Raw genomic sequence first — 19,982 nt, forward strand, 5'->3', positions numbered from 1 at the left:
GATTATTTGCTTCTCTTTCTCTTCCTTTGATCTGCATTCAATTTTCTATAACCCCTTGCAGGACCCTTTCATCATGCAATAGTGGTCTTCTGGGACCCCCAAAAATTGAGGTAAAGGCAAGGAATTTCATAAAATAACAAAAGAAGCCCTACCCCCCTGTTCGATGCCCCACTGTTCTGGCACCATTGCTCTGGTGCTACCTGCAGATCTTTGCTTCCGCTGCTGCAGCAATGACATCCTGATTACCCCACTTAATCGCTGCAGCCAGTCACTGGCCTAAGCAGTTACAAAGGGTTTTTGGGCATGTCACCACTGTAGACAGTTCAGGTGACAGTGATAATGTCTCCCAGCTATCCAGTGGGCACACTGAAACTAGTGACTAGCTGATCATGTGAGGTAGTCAAGGACATCATTGATGTTGCATCAGAAACAACAACCAGCACTGGAATGGCAGGAAAACCCGGAGGGTTCACACATGGGGAGAACATACAAACTCCATGCAGATCTAGTCCTTGGGCAGATTTCAACCTAGGACCCCAGCGCTGCAAGGCAACAGTGCTAACCACTGAGCCAGTGCACTGCCCAATTATTTTTAACACTCCTTTACCCCAATTTTTTGGGGATTCTTGGAAAATCCTTTTTATCTACCTCAACTCTAAGGCCCCTTTCACACGAGCGTGACAGATTAGGTCCGGATGCGTTCAGGGTGCGTTCAGTGAAACTCGCACTATTTTGCAAGCAAGTTCAGTCAGTTTTGTCTGCGATTGCGTTCAGTTGTTCAGTTTTTTCCGCGCGGGTGCAATGCGTTTTGATGCGTTTTTCACGCGCGTGATAAAAAACGGAAGGTTTACAAACAACATCTCTTAGCAACCATCAGTGAAAAACGCATCACACCCGCACTTGCTTGCGGATGCAATGCGTTTTTCACGCAGCCCCATTCACTTCTATGGGGTCAGGGCTGCGTGAAAAACACAGAATATAGAACATGCTGCGATTTTTACACGCAGAACTGATGAGTGAAAAACAACGCTCATGTACACAGAGCCATTGAAATGAATGGGTCAGGATTCAGTGCGGGTGCGATGCGTTCACGTCACGCATTGCACCCGCGCGGAAAAATCGCTCGTGTGAAAGGGGCCTAAGGCCTCTTTCACACAGGCGTCGCGGGTGAGGGCCGGATGCGTTCAGGGTGCATTGCGGGAAACCCGCGCGAGTAGGCGCGCAATTTGAGTCAGTTTTGGCTGCGATTGCATTCCGTTGCTCAGTTTTTTCCACGTGAGTGCAATGCGTTTTGCACGCGCATGAGAAAAAACTGAATGTGGTACCCAGACCCGAACCCGGACTTCCTTACTGAAGTTCGGGTTCGGTGTTCTGTAGATTTTATTATTTTCCATTATAACATGGTTATAATGGAAAATAATAGCATTCTTTAATACAGAATGCAAAGTCCAATGTAATTTGAGGGTTAAAAAATAATAAAAACATTACTCACCTCATCCACTTGATCGCGCAGCCGGGATCTTCTTCTTTGTTCTTCTTGACGGACCTGCAAAAGGACCTTCGCTGACGTCATCGCGCTCACATTTTCATTGTACTTTGTATTCTGTATTAACCACCTCAGCCCCCAGTGCTTAAACACCCTGAAAGACCAGGCCACTTTTTACACTTCTGACCTACACTACTTTCACCGTTTATTGCTCGGTCATGCAACTTACCACCCAAATGAATTTTACCTCCTTTTCTTCTCACTAATAGAGCTTTCATTTGGTGGTATTTCATTGCTGCTGACATTTTTACTTTTTTTGTTATTAATCGAAATTTAACGATTTTTTTGCAAAAAAATGACATTTTTCACTTTCAGTTGTAAAATTTTGCAAAAAAAACGACATCCATATAGAAATTTTGCTCTAAATTTATAGTTCTACATGTCTTTGATAAAAAAAAAATGTTTGGGTAAAAAAAAAATGGTTTGGGTAAAAGTTATAGCGTTTACAAACTATGGTACAAAAATGTGAATTTCCGCTTTTTGAAGCAGCTCTGACTTTCTGAGCACCTGTCATGTTTCCTGAGGTTCTACAATGCCCAGACAGTACAAACACCCCACAAATGACCCCATTTCTGAAAGTACACACCCTAAGGTATTCGCTGATGGGCATAGTGAGTTCATAGAACTTTTTATTTTTTGTCACAAGTTAGCGGAAAATGATGATTTTTTTTTTTTTTTTTTTCTTACAAAGTCTCATATTCCACTAACTTGTGACAAAAAATAAAAAGTTCTATGAACTCACTATGCCCATCAGCGAATACCTTGGGGTCTCTTATTTCCAAAATGGGGTCACTTGTGGGGTAGTTATACTGCCCTGGCATTCTAGGGGCCCAAATGTGTGGTAAGGAGTTTGAAATCAAATTCAGTAAAAAATGACCAGTGAAATCCGAAAGGTGCTCTTTGGAATATGGGCCCCTTTGCCCACCTAGGCTGCAAAAAAGTGTCACACATCTGGTATCCCCGTACTCAGGAGAAGTTGAGGAATGTGTTTTGGGGTGTCTTTTTACATATACCCATGCTGGGTGAGATAAATATCTTGGTCAAATGACAACTTTGTATAAAAAAATGGGAAAAGTTGTCTTTTGCCAAGATATTTCTCTCACCCAGCATGGGTATATATAAAATGACACCCCAAAACACATTCCCCACCTTCTCCTGAGTACGGAGATACCAGATGTGTGACACTTTTTTGCAGCCTAGGTGGGCAAAGGGGCCCATATTCCAAAGAGCACCTTTCGGATTTCACTCATCATTTTTTACAGAATTTGATTTCTAACTCCTTACCACACATTTGGGCCCCTAGAATGCCAGGGCAGTATAACTACCCCACAAGTGACCCCATTTTGGAAAGAAGACACCCCAAGCTATTCCGTGAGGGGCATGGCGAGTTCCTAGAATTTTTTATTTTTTGTCACAAGTTAGTGGAAAATGATGATTTTTTTTTTTTTTTTTTTTTTCATACAAAGTCTCATATTCCACTAACTTTTGACAAAAAATAAAAACTTCCATGAACTCACTATGCCCATCAGCGAATACCTTGGGGTCTCTTCTTTCCAAAATGGGGTCACTTGTGGGGTAGTTATACTGCCCTGGCATTCTAGGGGCCCAAATGTGTGGTAAGGAGTTTGAAATCAAATTCTGTAAAAAATGACGAGTGAAATCCGAAAGGTGCTCTTTGGAATATGGGCCCCTTTGCCCACCTAGGCTGCAAAAAAGTGTCACACATCTGGTATCCCCGTACTCAGGAGAAGTTGAGGAATGTGTTTTGGGGTGTCTTTTTACATATACCCATGCTGGGTGAGATAAATATCTTGGTCAAATGACAACTTTGTATAAAAAAATGGGAAAAGTTGTCTTTTGCCAAGATATTTCTCTCACCCAGCATGGGTATATGTAAAATGACACCCCAAAACACATTCCCCACCTTCTCCTGAGTACGGAGATACCAGATGTGTGACACTTTTTTGCAGCCTAGGTGGGCAAAGGGGCCCATATTCCAAAGAGCACCTTTCGGATTTCACTCGTCATTTTTTACAGAATTTGATTTCAAACTCCTTACCACACATTTGGGCCCCTAGAATGCCAGGGCAGTATAACTACCCCACAAGTGACCCCATTTTGGAAAGAAGAGACCCCAAGGTATTCGCTGATGGGCATAGTGAGTTCATGGAAGTTTTTATTTTTTGTCACAAGTTAGTGGAATATGAGACTTTGTATGAAAAAAAAAAAAAAATCATCATTTTCCACTAACTTGTGACAAAAAATAAAAAATTCTAGGAACTCGCCATGCCCCTCACGGAATAGCTTGGGGTGTCTTCTTTCCAAAATGGGGTCACTTGTGGGGTAGTTATACTGCCCTGGCATTCTAGGGGCCCAAATGTGTGGTAAGGAGTTTGAAATCAAATTCTGTAAAAAATGACGAGTGAAATCCGAAAGGTGCTCTTTGGAATATGGGCCCCTTTGCCCACCTAGGCTGCAAAAAAGTGTCACACATCTGGTATCTCCGTACTCAGGAGAAGGTGGGGAATGTGTTTTGGGGTGTCATTTTACATATACCCATGCTGGGTGAGAGAAATATCTTGGCAAAAGACAACTTTTCCCATTTTTTTATACAAAGTTGTCATTTGACCAAGATATTTATCTCACCCAGCATGGGTATATGTAAAAAGACACCCCAAAACACATTCCTCAACTTCTCCTGAGTACGGGGATACCAGATGTGTGACACTTTTTTGCAGCCTAGGTGGGCAAAGGGGCCCATATTCCAAAGAGCACCTTTCGGATTTCACTCGTCATTTTTTACAGAATTTGATTTCAAACTCCTTACCACACATTTGGGCCCCTAGAATGCCAGGGCAGTATAACTACCCCACAAGTGACCCCATTTTGGAAAGAAGAGACCCCAAGGTATTCGCTGATGGGCATAGTGAGTTCATGGAAATTTTTTTTTTTTGTCACAAGTTAGTGGAATAGGAGACTTTGTCATTTGACCAAGATATTTATCTCACCCAGCATGGGTATATGTAAAAAGACACCCCAAAACACATTCCTCAACTTCTCCTGAGTACGGGGATACCAGATGTGTGACACTTTTTTGCAGCCTAGGTGGGCAAAGGGGCCCATATTCCAAAGAGCACCTTTCGGATTTCACTCGTCATTTTTTACAGAATTTGATTTCAAACTCCTTACCACACATTTGGGCCCCTAGAATGCCAGGGCAGTATAACTACCCCACAAGTGACCCCATTTTGGAAAGAAGAGACCCCAAGGTATTCGCTGATGGGCATAGTGAGTTCATGGAAAAAAAAATTTTTTGTCACAAGTTAGTGGAATAGGAGACTTTGTATGAAAAAAAAAAAAAAAAAAATCATCATTGTCCACTAACTTGTGACAAAAAATAAAAAATTCTAGGAACTTGCCATGCCCCTCACGGAATACCTTGGGGTGTCTTCTTTCCAAAATGGGGTCACTTGTGGGGCAGTTATACTGCCCTGGCATTTTCCAGGGGCCCTAATGTCTGGTAAGTAGGTAAATGACCTGTGAAATCTGAAAGGTGCTCTTTGGAATGTGGGCCCCTTTGCCCAGCTAGGCTGCAAAAAAGTGTCACACATCTGGTATCTCCGTACTCAGGAGAAGGTAAGGAATGTGTTTTGGGGTGTCATTTTACATATACCCATGCTGGGTGAGAGAAATATCTTGGCAAAAGACAACTTTTCCCATTTTTTTTATACAAAGTTGGCATTTGACCAAGATATTTATCTCACCCAGCATGGGTATATGTAAAATGACACCCCAAAACATATTCCCCAACTTCTGCTGAATACGGAGATACCACATGTGTGACACTTTTTTGCAGCCTAGGTGGGCAAAGGGGCCCAAATTCCTTTTAGGAGGGCATTTTTAGACATTTGGATACCAGACTTCTTCTCACGCTTTGGGGCCCCTAAAATGCCAGGGCAGTATAAATACCCCACATGTGACCCCATTTTGGAAAGAAGACACCCCAAGGTATTCAATGAGGGGCATGGCGAGTTCATTGAAAAAAAAAAATTTTGGCACAAGTTAGCGGAAATTGATTTTTTGGATTTTGTTCTCACAAAGTCTCCCTTTCCGCTAACTTGGGACAAAAATTTCAATCTTTCATGGACTCAATATGCCCCTCAGCGAATACCTTGGGGTGTCTTCTTTCCAAAATGGTGTTATTTGTGGGGTGTTTGTACTGCCCTGGCATTTGAGGGTCTCCGCAATCATTACATGTATGCCCAGCATTAGGAGTTTCTGCTATTCTCCTTATATTGAGCATACGGGTAATGAGATTTTTTTTTTCCGTTCAGCCTCTGGGCTGAAAGAAAAAAATGAACGGCACAGATTTCTTCATTCGCATCGATCAATGTGGATGAAAAAATCTCTGCCAAAAAAAGAAAAAGGAGGGGAAAGGCGTCTGCCAGGACATAGGAGCTCCGCCCAACATCCATACCCACTTCAGCTCGTATGCCCTGGCAAACCAGATTTCTCCATTCACATCAATCGATGTGGATGAATAAATCATTGCCGGGATTTTTTTTTTTATATACAAAGTGTTTGCCAAAGTATATGAACACCGCCACCTCCTCAGCTCATATGCCTCGGCAAACATATCTTTTACTGCAGAGGAGAAATCTCGTCTTGCAGCGCCGCATACACCGACTTGCGTGTAATCTGACAGCAGCGCAATGCTTCTGTCCGAATGCACATCAGTGCTGCAGCTGGTCGATCGGTTGGTCCACCTGGAAGGTAAAAAAAACAAAACAAAAAAGAAAAAACCAGGCCGCAACGCAATAACTTTATTAACTGTTGAACAGAACATAGAAACTTTTTTTAAACTTTTTTAACTGAACGTTTAACTTTTTTACTTACCGGTATTTTTTTTTTTGTTTAGTTTTTTTTACCTTTATAGAGCAAACCTCTCCTTCCCCATGGGACAATGTGCAAAGCGCAAATCGCCCAAAGATGTGGCGAAGTACGTTATGCACTTTATCCCAGGTGAAAGGAGAGGTTTGCAGCAGCTGTGAGAGAAAGGGCCCTAATAGCCCTGTGTGCCTGTCCTGGTGAGATGTGATCCCTATGCTAGGTGTACCTGTGTGTGGTACTTCCGGAAACACTCACCATAGCATAGGGCAGGGTGGTCCGGACAGTCAGGACAGAAATAGCGGGTGTCACGCCTTATTCCACTCCTGCTACAGACACGACATTTTTTTCGGGGTGGCGGTTGGGTTGAGGTACCAGCAACGACACTGGGGAAATGTCGCTCGTGTAGACGGCTAACTACACTGGTGGATGGGGCCACGGAACCTCCCGGATAAATGAGGTTCTCGATGATCTCTTCCTGGAATTTGAGGAAGGATCCTGTTCTCCCAGCCTTACTGTAGAGAACAAAACTATTATAGGCAGCCAATTGAATTAAATATACAGACACCTTCTTATACCAGCGTCTGGTTCTGCGGGAAACTAAATAGGGAGCCAACATCTGGTCATTGAAGTCCACCCCTCCCATGAGCGCATTATAGTCGTGGACTGAGAGGGGCTTTTCAATGACACGGGTTGCCCTTTCAATTTGGATTGTCGTGTCTGCGTGAATGGAGGAGAGCATGTAAACGTCACGCTTGTCTCTCCATTTCACCGCGAGCAGTTCTTCGTTACACAAGGCAGCCCTCTCCCCCCTTGCAAGACGGGTGGTTACAAGCCGTTGGGGGAAGCCCACGCGACTAGTTCGCGCGGTGCCACAGGCGCAAATCCGTTCTAGAAACAAATGCCTAAAGAGGGCCACACTTGTGTAAAAATTGTCCACATAAAGATGGTACCCCTTGCCGAATAAGGGTGACACCAAGTCCCAGACTGTCTTCCCACTGCTCCCCAGGTAGTCAGGGCAACCGACCGGCTCCAGGGTCTGATCTTTTCCCTCATAGATCCGAAATTTGTGGGTATAGCCTGTGGCCCTTTCACAGAGCTTATACAATTTGACCCCATACCGGGCACGCTTGCTTGGGATGTATTGTTTGAAGCCAAGGCGCCCGGTAAAATGTATTAGGGACTCGTCTACGCAGATGTTTTGCTCGGGGGTATACAAATCTGCAAATTTCTGGTTGAAATGGTCTATGAGGGGCCGAATTTTGTGGAGCCGGTCAAAAGCTGGGTGGCCTCTGGGACGGGAGGTGGTGTTGTCGCTAAAGTGCAGGAAACGCAGGATGGTCTCAAATCGTGTCCTGGACATAGCAGCAGAGAACATGGGCATGTGATGAATCGGGTTCGTGGACCAATATGACCGCAATTCATGCTTTTTAGTTAGACCCATGTTGAGGAGAAGGCCCAGAAAAATTTTAAGTTCGGAAACTTGGACTGGTTTCCACCGGAAAGACTGGGCATAAGAGCTTCCCGGGTTGGCGGATATAAATTGTGTGGCATACCGGTTTGTCTCTGCCACGACTAAGTCCAAGAGCTCCGCAGTCAAGAACAGCTCAAAAAATCCCAGGGCCGAACCGATTTGAGCCGTCTCAACCCGAACTCCAGACTGGGCGGTGAAAGGGGGAACTACAGGTGCGGCTGAAGTTGGTGACTGCCAATCAGGGTTTGCCAGCACCTCAGGGATTCTAGGGGCTCTACGGGCCTGTCTGCGCGGTGGCTGCGACGGGGTAACTAGTGCACGTGCCACCGTACCAGCTTCAACTGCCCTTCTGGTGCTCGCCACGTCACCATGTTGTACGGCAGTGCTGGTACTAGGTCCAGGAAGGGCTGCGCTGCTGGTGTATGCCTCACCACGTGATCCGGCAGCGACAGCCCCACTCTGCTGCTCTTGAAGCGGATCCTGCATAACCTGTGGTCTAGCGACACGGGGCCGGGTACGCCTGGTGCTGCCAGGGACCTCCACCTCCTCGTCCGAACTTTGGGTCAGAGAGCCACTGCTTTCCACAGGTTCATATTCTGACCCGCTAGATTCGTCAGATGAGGGTTCCCACTCCTCATCCGACTGGGTCAGAATCCTGTAGGCCTCTTCAGAAGAATACCCCCTGTTTGACATTTTGGACTACTAAATTTAGGGGTATTCCCTGAGACTACCCAAGAAAAAAAGCAAGCCTGTCTTACAAAGGGGAGGCTAGCGAAGTACCGGAGGCCGCTGCGGTTGATAAAAAATATCAAAACTGATTTTTTTATCGCCGCAGTGCGTGTAAAGTGAATGTGCAGTGATCAAAAAACAAATTTTTTTTTGTCACTGCGGTGGGGCGGGCGTGGGTGGACGCACGTGTGGGCGACCGATCAGGCCTGATCGGGCAAACACTGCGTTTTGAGTGGAGGGCGAACTAAAGTGACACTAATACAATTATAGATCTGACCGTGATCAGTTTTGATCACTTACAGATACTATAAAAGTACAAATGCTGATTAGCGATACGCTAAACAGCGAATAAAAGTGACTGCGGTGCGGTGGGCTGGGCGCTAACTGACGCTAACTACCTAACCAAGGGGCCTAAACTATCCCTAAAACCTAACAGCCAATACTAGTGGGAAAAAAAAGTGACAGTTTACACTGATCACTTTTTGTCTTTCACTAAGTGATTGACAGGGGGCGATCAAGGGGTTAATTAGGATGATGGGGGTGATGGAAGGTGATCAGGGGCTAAGGTGTAGTGTTGGTGGGTACTCACAGTGATCTCTGCTTCTCTGCTGGATCCAACCGACGAAAAGGACCAGCAGAGAAGCAGAGAAGCCATATAACAGATCATATTTACTAATATGATCTGTTATCTGGCTTCTGATTTGATTTTTTGAAAATCGCCAGCCTGCCAGCCAATGATCGTTGCTGGCAGGCTGGTGACGAAATACTTCTTTAACTTTTGCCGGCCCGCGATGCGCATGCGCGGGCCGGCAATGCACGAAATCTCGCGTCTCGCGAGAGGACGCACCGGCGCGTCCACCCAGAACAACAGGACCGCCGCAAAGACGCAATCCTGCGTACGGCGGTCCTGAGGAGGTTAAAGAATGCTATTATTTTCCATTATAACCATGTTATAATGGAAAATAATAAAGTAAATGGGGTCCCGGGTCGCTCATCCCTCGTCTCCTTAGCAACCATGCGTGAAAATCGCACCGCATCCGCACTTGTTTGTGGATGCGATTTTCACGCAGCCCCGTTCATTTCTATGGGGCCTGCGTTGCGTGAAAAACGCAGAATATAGAACATGCTGCGATTTTCACGCAACTCACAAGTGATGCATGAAAAACATCTCTCATGTACACAGCCCCATTGAAATGAATGGGTCAGGATTCAGTGTAGGTGCAATGCGTTCACCTCATGCATTGCACCCGCACGGAGTACTCGCCCGTGTGCAAGGGGCCTAAGAGTACGTAGCTGCTGGCCAATTCCCTGGTAGCTACTCCCATGTTGGAGATACCAGAAAAAAAATTAGGCATTGGTTTTTGAGGAAACAACCGAAATAGTATTCACATAGCACTTTTCCTGTTAAAACATGTTGTGTATAGAAAAATACCCCCTTATAATGTGTGCCAGTGCAAAAATGCCCCTTATAATGCATGCCAATGCAAAAAATACCACCGAATAATGTGCAAAAGTACACCCCTTATGTGTATCAGTACAAAATGCCCCTATTTAGTGCTCTCAGTAGATGCCCCCATAGTGCTCCTCCCCGCCCCATGGTGGCTCAACAGCATGGTGTCAAATAACAATACAATAAACTCAAATACCTCCATGCGACTGTCAGTGATGCCCTGCAGGCCTGTTTCCTGAGTTGTACGCTGCCCATGATATGCCAACCCCTTTCATTTTTTTTTAAATAAAACACAGACACCATTATTTAATTGAAATAAAATTTTGGCCACAGACTTTAATAATTAATCTTTTATTAACTAACCAATAGCTTCACCATGAATCAAATAATACCTTTTAAAGGGGTTCTCCCATGATTATTGTGAAAAAAATTAAAATTAGACATCATATGGTTCATGACAATCTCTTTCTAACAAAGCTAGAACCAGCCCTGTACCTCTCATGGATCCAGAGATCTCCACATTCATTGCTCTACTAGATTTATATCAAGCTGGCAGCTCAGGGGGCGTGTCTTTTCTGCTGGAGCTCAGGGGGCGTGTCCATGCTCTTCCTATCACAGCTCAGGAGGCAGTTGAAGGATGGAACTGAGCATCTGCGGCCATCTCAGTGAGCAGGACAAAGAAATATGGTAAAAAACAAACAGTAGGTGGCGCTATACAGATAAATAATTACTTGCTATTATAAAAGTATTCAGATCCAAGTGCTGGTTTGAAAACTGTAGAATATTTTTCGTGGGACAATCCCTTTAACGTAAAGACCAAATATCAAAATAACCACCATAATAATAACAATAATCATAAAGATAATAAGCTCAACCATAAGCTCGAGCTTCCTCACCTTTTCGCTTGTCATGAAGCAATTTTACCTCAGGTTAACCAAAAGACCATGACATAGAAAACAGGAGAGGGAGGGGTTGCCCAGAAGATTCCATGATGAGATAATACAAAATTGACCTAAAGTTCCCTTTATTTATACCCCAAACTCGTGACATTCTGCGTACACTTAGACCAATCAAACCGTTGTTGCTGAGGCCAGGAAGAAATTTACCTTGACCTCGCAACCATTGGTCACTACCATCCACCAATAAACACCTGTTGCCAACCTGGGCAAATTCTTCCCAAGCATAGCAACAGGCCTGAAACCCAATTACTGGCCGTTACTACCCTAACTTACTCTGCCTGGTGATGAAAACGTCTTCTTCTCTGGCGAGGAGATTCCCACCAAAAACGTCATGAGGGATCCACCAGGGATGACTATAGTCCCATGAGGATCCCTCCCAATAATCCGGGCTCCAGTCATTCTTACTCTTTTCTGATAGTTTTAGATACTGAAGCTTCATGAGCTTTCTATTGATTCCTGCTACCTAAGTAGTAGGGTCCACAAACAAGTCTGTGTCCATGGAACTGCAGTGTATAATATAGCAGATTGAGAGGGCTCTTGAGAAAAGGACCATGCTGTATGACATCTATGGAAAGGGGTTGTCACTAGTGCTACATTTTAGAGGTTGAGGGTTAAGCTACCCCTCTTCCCAGTTTTGTGGTAACCTTCTGTGTAGATGTTCCCTATACTACATAGAAGAAACAGATTCTTAGCATCAGGAACAGCGAGCATTAGTAAACAAGTCATGCTAAAATTAATCGTGATCACAAGTACGGTACAGCAAGCCATCTGTTACCGAAAAGTCAGCCTAATAAAGCCACACTGTGAAGATCTGGGCAAAGTCACTCTGCCAATAAAGTTTGAGATAAGAAAATGTGATCGTAAAGATAACTTTAGTCTTCATTTGATTGTCGTTGCAGAAGCCCAGGACTTTATTATCTCTCTCTACAAATTGAAGTATTTTAGGTTAGGGTTCCTTGTAGACCTCATTGCCTTGAAGGCTACATTGTCGCTCTATTGTGTAGCACCTGTATGCATCACAACATCTTGGTATATGTACCCTATTGTGACTTGTCAGTTAAGACCTGCACCTTAGGACCCATGGGCATGGTCGAATTACACATCCATGATAAGACACCCATAGACTGCTATGGGCCAATAATGTTCCTCCATGTTCCTCCAAGTTTGTAGGTCCCTCAACCACACCAGCATCACTATATGTTCTCAATCTAAACCAATTCAGAAAAGGGAGTGTCTTTTTACTATATTCTCATATTTTCTATAGTTAATATACACTGTTTGATTTAACAAGTAGCCTCAGTGGATTGGTTTCTGGGACTTTTAAACCAGCTCTGTCTAGTAAATGTTGCAAAGTATATCTAGGATATAACGGCTTAAAATGGTCATCCCAAGATTTAAACATTATTAAACCTGTTTAGCAGTTCTTGTCATAAAGGGTTAACTCTTTGCCTAGCTGTGAGCATTTCACTTTTACTTTGAGCCTTTATATGCTGGCAATGTATATCCCTTATCTTTGAACTACTAACAGCTCATAAACAATTATTTAAGTCATATTCTTATCAGTAAGATAATAATTGAGCTATAATGAGTGTTTATGAGGTCAGGAGATCAGAGATAAGGAGCCATCAGCTGAGCTGCCTGACTGGAAACCGTATAAACACAGAGCCAGGTACTAGAGAATCTTAAGAGAAAGGGGCAAGACATTTTTAATAAAGAATTGAAAGAATAATTTTTAGCTCAAAAGGAGTGCAATGCAATAATAAAAAAAATTGCCATAGCCTTTACCCCTTTGAGAGGGTCATTTGGTTTCATGATTACATTTTTATTTATCTGCCCACCTCAAACACTGCATATTTTTGTCACATTTTTCATGGCAGCACTTTACCTCCCCTGTTGTCAGCATCACTGCATCCTGGCTAGAGGTTTACAGTACATGCAGAACTTCCTCTTTTCGTCAGCTTCCTGCTGGGTTTTCTAATCAATCCCAGTACGTTTTGCTCTGTACTGGTTCTCAGGGCTTGCTCCACCTGCCACACTATTGCCTCTACAGTGGTAACACCCCCTACACCCTTCCCCTATCCATGTTAGCTAGACAGAGTAAGCCCTGTGAAACATTACAGCAAAGCATGCTGGAGTTGGTTAGAAACCACAGCAGGAAACAAATGAAAACAGGAAGTTCTGCATGTAAACCTCCTGCCAGGATGCAGTGATGCTGAGAACAGGGGAAGAAAAGTGCTGACCTGAAAAACAGGTATGTGGGGCAAACATATGCAATGTCTGGGGTACTCTGGGAAGATAAAAAAAAAATAAAGTATGAAACTGGAGAACCCCTTTAATGATGTTAGCATATTCATTAATGCATAAACTTTCTACTACTATACACTCCTCAACGTTAAAATTGCAACAACAAGAAGGAAAAGTTGTGGAAGTATGGAAATCATAGAATTGATAGACATGTTAATGACATGCAGATGATAAAAAATCGAAAACAAAATATACAAAACATCTTAATTTATTCAGTATTGAGTATGAGCACCCCACGCAGAAATACATGCACTTACACACATTGGCATGCTATCAATTAGGTTATTAATGGTGATTTCGGGGGGAATTTTCTGCTACGCTGAATGTACTTGGGCATGCAAATCATCAAGATCCTTTCCAATTCCCAACCAATGACGTCCCAGATGTGCTTGATGGGAGACCATAGTAGCACATTTAGGCCACTCAGACTGCCCACAGTTGCACAGACAACATGTGGCCTGGTATTGTCTCCTGAGACACTTTGGAGAAATGGCCGTACCACTGGTTCTATGACCTAATCAATGTAACACCACGCTGTTAGTTACCTGAAAAGAAGATTAGAAGGGTGCGACTACCATATGTTATGCGACCCAACACCATAATCCCGGAAATAGGGCTGATGTGATGTTCCCATGGTAAAGGTCTTTTCATGGAGTTCCCCATGTAGTCTCCAGAATCTCTGGCTACCATTGCATCCAAGACACAAGCAGGACTCATCGCTAAAGAGGATAGCGACAATGCAGTACAAGGTATGCCAGAGGAGACCAATACAATACAAAACGGCAAAAGCCAAAAACGTAGTCATAATACCAAATCCAGAAATCCAAGCCAAGTAGTCTTCAATAAACGCCATAATACCAAATCCAGAAATCCAAGCCAAGTAGTCTTCAATAAACGCAAGAGACCAGTAGGGGGAGCCAGAGGACAAGAATTCACCAGCACCTGCAGGTGCCGGCTTTTATACTGAAATAAGGCAGCTCACCCTGTTGCCTAAACATTGGGTGGAGCTGCCGCCCGCGTTCCCTGATGCTCTGGAGCTCTGATGCACCTCCTCATTGGCCTGGGGCTCCAATGTCAGCAGAGGCCACCCTGAAGTCTTGGTTTCCCCGGGAACCAGATGCTGCTGCAGCACGGAGGCGGATGGAAGGCCTGTAGCTGGACGTCTAGCTCATAGCCTAAAGTTGTGCAAACTTCTTCTAATGGTTTGTGTAGACACTGTTTACCGCCCTAGGCTTGGGATGTGACATCCAGTTTCACTTGCAATTTAATCATCTGCAGATCTTAATGTCACCTGCCACTTCCTCAATTTGCATAACCTTATGGCTTGTCCTTCTTGGTGTTGAAATTTAAATGTTGAGGAGTATATGTGGTTAGGATTTGGGCTCTGTTTGTTTGATATGTAGCTCCACATTTAGTTCTGCTCTCATGCATGACTAAAGGCAGTCTATTAAAGGGGTTGCCCGAGTTCAGAGCTGAACCCGGACATAAGCTCCCCTTGACTCATTTACCATGTCTGAAATTGGAGCATTTCTAGCTCCAATGCTCCCCCTTGCCCTGCATCGCTTTTTCTTTACTACTGGTGAAGTACCAGGCTTCACATGAGTATGCTAGGCAGAGACTTACACCTACCAGTGAGCCTGGCTGTTTTACAAGCTAGAGCAGCACTAAAGACCACCCATTAGTGGCGGTGACGTCACCAGGATCACTGCTAGGCGGAAGCCTTTGTCTAGCATACTGAGAAAAAGCCGGATACGTCACCGGCAGTAAACAAAGCCCTTGTTTGTGGAGGCACGGTGGAGCATCGGAGCTAGAAATGCTCAGATGCTCCAGTCATACATGGTAAATGAGTGAAGGAGAAATTATGTCCGGGTTCAGCTCTAAACCTGGACAACCCTTTTGACAGTATTGACCATGCTAAACTGCTGACAGCACTAGGTAGGGGATGGGGAGAGCAGTACAAAGATACAATTTGTGAAGCTTTCAAGATAAGGAGTAGTGTGAATATGAAGTTTTATTCTGCTAGATTCTGCTCCTGCAAGCGCCCAGGAGACGGGACTTCACTGTGAAGTGCTTTCTGCACTGAGCTTCATCACAGTCCTTCCTCTCTGCTCTGAGTGACAGCTGTAGTAGTAGTCTCCTGTTTGGATGGTATAGCTGTCACTCAGAGATAAGGGGCTGTAAAGCAGCTCAGTGCAGAGAGCACTAAACAGTAAAGCCCCGTCTCCTGGACACCTGCAGGAACAGAATCTAGCAGAATATAAATTTACATTTTCACTATTCCTAATCCTAAAAGCTCCATAAATGGTATATTTGCCCTGCTCTCCCCATCCCCTACCTAGTGCGGTCAGCTGTTTAGCATGGTGAAAACTGCTGATAGACTCCCTGTAACCGTCAAAATCCTGGTGCCTACTTCATAAGAGAAAGACTGGTGGCACACATTGATATGCACAGGAGCTGGATTATAGAAAGGAAATATGCCACACAAACCGTGAGGTCATAATGGGCTTTCAACCCCCCTACCACCAGATCTGTGCCTTTAAGAGGCTGTGTCGGAGGCTCTGTTCAGTAGCAGTCTGGAGCTGTGGTTATGTATTCTTAACTTGTGTCCTATCATTATCTTGAATTCTATTAAATTTGGTAATCAGAAGAAGACTTTATTCTCCTGAGGAACCACCATAGATAGAAAGATCAAGCAGATGTGTTCTTTTTTTGATGTACGGTTAGTGTTTTTTTTTTTATACCTTTTAATAAGCGCCGGTCATTTTTAAACGCTTTATTGCAGTGATAATTGACAGAAGATGACTGTCTCAGACCGCAATGAATTGAACGCTCTTTTAGGTAATTACATTAGAAAAGTGAAGGATACTTACAGTTTCAGATGACTGTCGCTCCCACTGTCAGGTTACATTTATAGATCAAGTGTTGTGAATACCAGGTGTGTTTGGTATCTTGGTATTTCCAGCACATGGCCTCCACCGCCTTATGTCAGTCCTTCTTTTATAAATGCTCTGTTTTATTGCCTTTTCCACATTGTATTGCAGAATGCCTTTGGATATGAATATATATATATATATATATATATATATACATATATACAGTACAGATCAAAAGTTTAGACACACCTTCTCATTCAAAGAGTTTTCTTTATTTTCATGACTATGAAAATTGTAGATTCACACTGAAGGCATCAAAACTATGAATTAACACATGTGGAATTATATACATAACAAACAAGTGTGAAACAACTGAAAATATGTCATATTCTAGGTTCTTCAAAGTAGCCACCTGTTGCTTTGATTACTGCTTTGCACACTCTTGGCATTCTCTTGATGAGCTTCAAGAGGTAGTCCCCTGAAATGGTTTTCACTTCACAGGTGTGCCCTGTCAGGTTTAATAAGTGGGATTTCTTGCCTTATAAATGGGGTTGGGACCATCAGTTACGTTGAGGAGAAGTCAGGTGGATACACAGCTGATAGTCCTACTGAATAGACTGTTAGAATTTGTATTATGGCAAGAAAAAAGCAGCTAAGTAAAGAAAAACGAGTGGCCATCATTACTTTAAGAAATGAAGGTCAGTCAGTCAGCCGAAAAATTGGGAAAACTTTGAAAGTAAGGGCTATTTGACCATGAAGGAGAGTGATGGGGTGCTGCGCCAGATGACCTGGCCTCCACAGTCACCGGACCTGAACCCAATCGAGATGGTTTGGGGTGAGCTGGACCGCAGAGTGAAGGCAAAAGGGCCAACAAGTGCTAAGCATCTCTGGGAACTCCTTCAAGACTGTTGGAAGACCATTTCAGGTGACTACCTCTTGAAGCTCATCAAGAGAATGCCAAGAGTGTGCAAAGCAGTAATCAAAGCAAAAGGTGGCTACTTTGAAGAACCTAGAATATGACATATTTTCAGTTGTTTCACACTTGTTTGTTATGTATATAATTCCACATGTGTTAATTCATAGTTTTGATGCCTTCATAGTCATAAAAATAAAGAAAACTCTTTGAATGATAAGGTGTGTCCAAACTTTTGGTCTGTACTGTATATACATATATTTTTTTGTAATACTATGCTATATATGACTGATCAATTGGTATGAGTAAACAGTGATAGTTTTCGGTACATAATTCACATGTCTGGAGCCTTTAGGCCCAGATTTTTTGTCTTTTTAGATTCCGCCTATCAATTTGACCACACCTTTATTTATGTATGATTTTAAAGGGGTTATTTTATACAAGTGCAATAGCTGGGTTTGGATTTGATCCAACGCTACGCTGGGTTCTCCGGGCAACATAGGGAAAACCACGTGTTGCTGCTCTCCAGAAAGGATGGTAATGCGTGGAGCACCCCAATGGGAAATAAGTCCAGAGAGTCAAGGTCTGCAGTAAACTAATGTGCTGCTTTACTGAAGTAACTCAGGTGCAAAACAATACAGATGAGGCATAGGGCTGGCTTCTCCAGTCTCCTCTCTGGCAGAATAAGGGTTTGATGCTGACCCTTTCTCTGTCTCAGAAGGCTGGTACCCTGTCCAAAGGCTGGAGGCTGACGATCTGTGTTTCAGTGTTCCAGCTGGCTCCTTGGTCACAGGGCTAGTGGCTTAGGGTCTGTGTTTTAGCATCCCCATCTTAGAGTCTTCTTCTGGTCACTCATGCAGTCTGGCAGAGTCTCGTCTTCTAAGCACTGATCCCTAACTGCAGAACTCTAGGGGCTCTGACTGCTTTCCTTATATACAGTTTCTAGCTGAACTAGAACCGTCTACTGGAGGGGTGGAGTGGAGAAACTCGGCCCAAGCAAATACAATGTTACAATTCTTCATCCCTCATAGACTTACATTAGACCTTCAGTAATACTCAATGGCAATGACACAGCAATTTTTCCAGAGAAAAACAAGTCTTTGGACAAAATAACATAGCTACACCTTCAAAAAGGTCAGTCTGTCTGGTTTTGGTGGTAAACAAGTCTGATAACAAACATGCAGCTACACAGTATTAAACAGTATAAGTCGGTGCAAGTTAACCTTTTAAAGTGATATAAAGTAAGGAATTGATGACTTGGGGAAATAGGGACAAATGTCCACAAATGTCCAGACATCAAAGTACCCCTGCTCCAGGGCACTACACAAGCAGTATGCCCTATTTATAAATATGGACATGGGCCCCTGCTTGTGACACATTCTGTGAACCAATTCTGGTGGACCCACTGTGTCCAGGCATTTCCACCATGTAATGTTACATGTCCAGTGAAAAAAACAAAAACGTGTTCAACTGTTTTTAATAGGGAGGGGGGAGTAAGATGTCAACCTGTATCCTGCGAGAATAAAGGATCAGGCATGTTGAAATTCAACACACCCTGCAAGAGGAGATTCGGCACGCCCCCATACACATAAAATAGTTGGGTGGACCAACTTAAACAAACTTTGCTCATATGTGTATGGGCACTTTAAGGGATTGTCCTATGAAAACTATTCTACATTTTTTAGACCAGCACCCGGATCTCAGTTCTTGTAACTGCATGTAATAAAAGATACAGTATAGTTACAAGTTATTCAACAAAATCTACCTGTATCCACCTGCTGTTTGTTCTTCTCATTTCTCCATCCACCTCGCAGAAGTCGTTGCACAGGCTCAGGTCCATCCTTCAACTGCTACCAGCTGTATCTACTGTTAGAAGCTGTGACAGTTACAGAGAGAGAGAGTTGCAGCAGAAAGGAAACGTCCCCTGAGCTGTGATAGGGAGAGAGCTGCGGCAGAAAGGACAAGCCCCCTAAGCTGTGATAGGGAGAAAGCTGCGGCAGAAAGGAAAAGCCCCCTGAGCTGTGATATAGCGTGAGCTGAGCGTACACGGCCCATGAGCTGTGATAGTGAGCTTCAGCAGAAAGGACACGTCCCCTGAACTGTGATATGGAGAGAGATGTGGCAGAAAGGACATGCCCCCTCAGCTATGATAGGGAGAGAGCTGCCGCAGTGTAAGGGTCAGCCCCTAGAAACACCTATTTACATTGCGCTGTATTGCTAATGATAAGGTTTCACACAGACTGTGATATCTTCCTCCAGCCACAAGAGGCCGCTGTGTTGTTGAGTAAGAGAGAAATTAAGTTGTTTGTTCCAGAGGATGTAGGAGGAGTTTCAAGTTCCCGGGCTCAGTCTGGTGTGTGTCTTCCTGGCTGGAGTGCGTTTTTCTGGCTGATGTGAGCAGAGACTGTAAAGTGATTCTTCCAGGCTGCTGTGGGACAGGATAACAGAGACTGTAAAGTGTGTCTGAGATGAGTGATATCGTTCAATTCAGAGACCAGTGATAGAACAGATACTCCTGTCAGAGCCAAACTATGTGGATGCCGGTACCTGCAATCTAGACAGAGAGAGGAAAAGACAGCGCTGGGACAAGCAAGTGACTGGATAAGGATTCAGACTACACCTGCCTCCACGTACCAGACCAAGACAAGCAGATGCCCACAGAACTGTGAGTGTGCACTGGTGCTAATCTGTGATAGGTCATAGAACAGTATACTGTAGTCAGTGCAATGCAGCAATGTGCCCTTAGTAGCAGGGTTCAGACAGGAAAATAGTAGAGGGGAGTAGCTTGTATTTTTATGTGCTTGCTGGTTGGGACGAGATTTTTGGATGCAAAGTTCAGTTATCCTT

Source organism: Bufo bufo, chromosome 4, assembly GCF_905171765.1.
Source record: "Bufo bufo chromosome 4, aBufBuf1.1, whole genome shotgun sequence".
Taxonomy (NCBI): domain Eukaryota; kingdom Metazoa; phylum Chordata; class Amphibia; order Anura; family Bufonidae; genus Bufo; species Bufo bufo.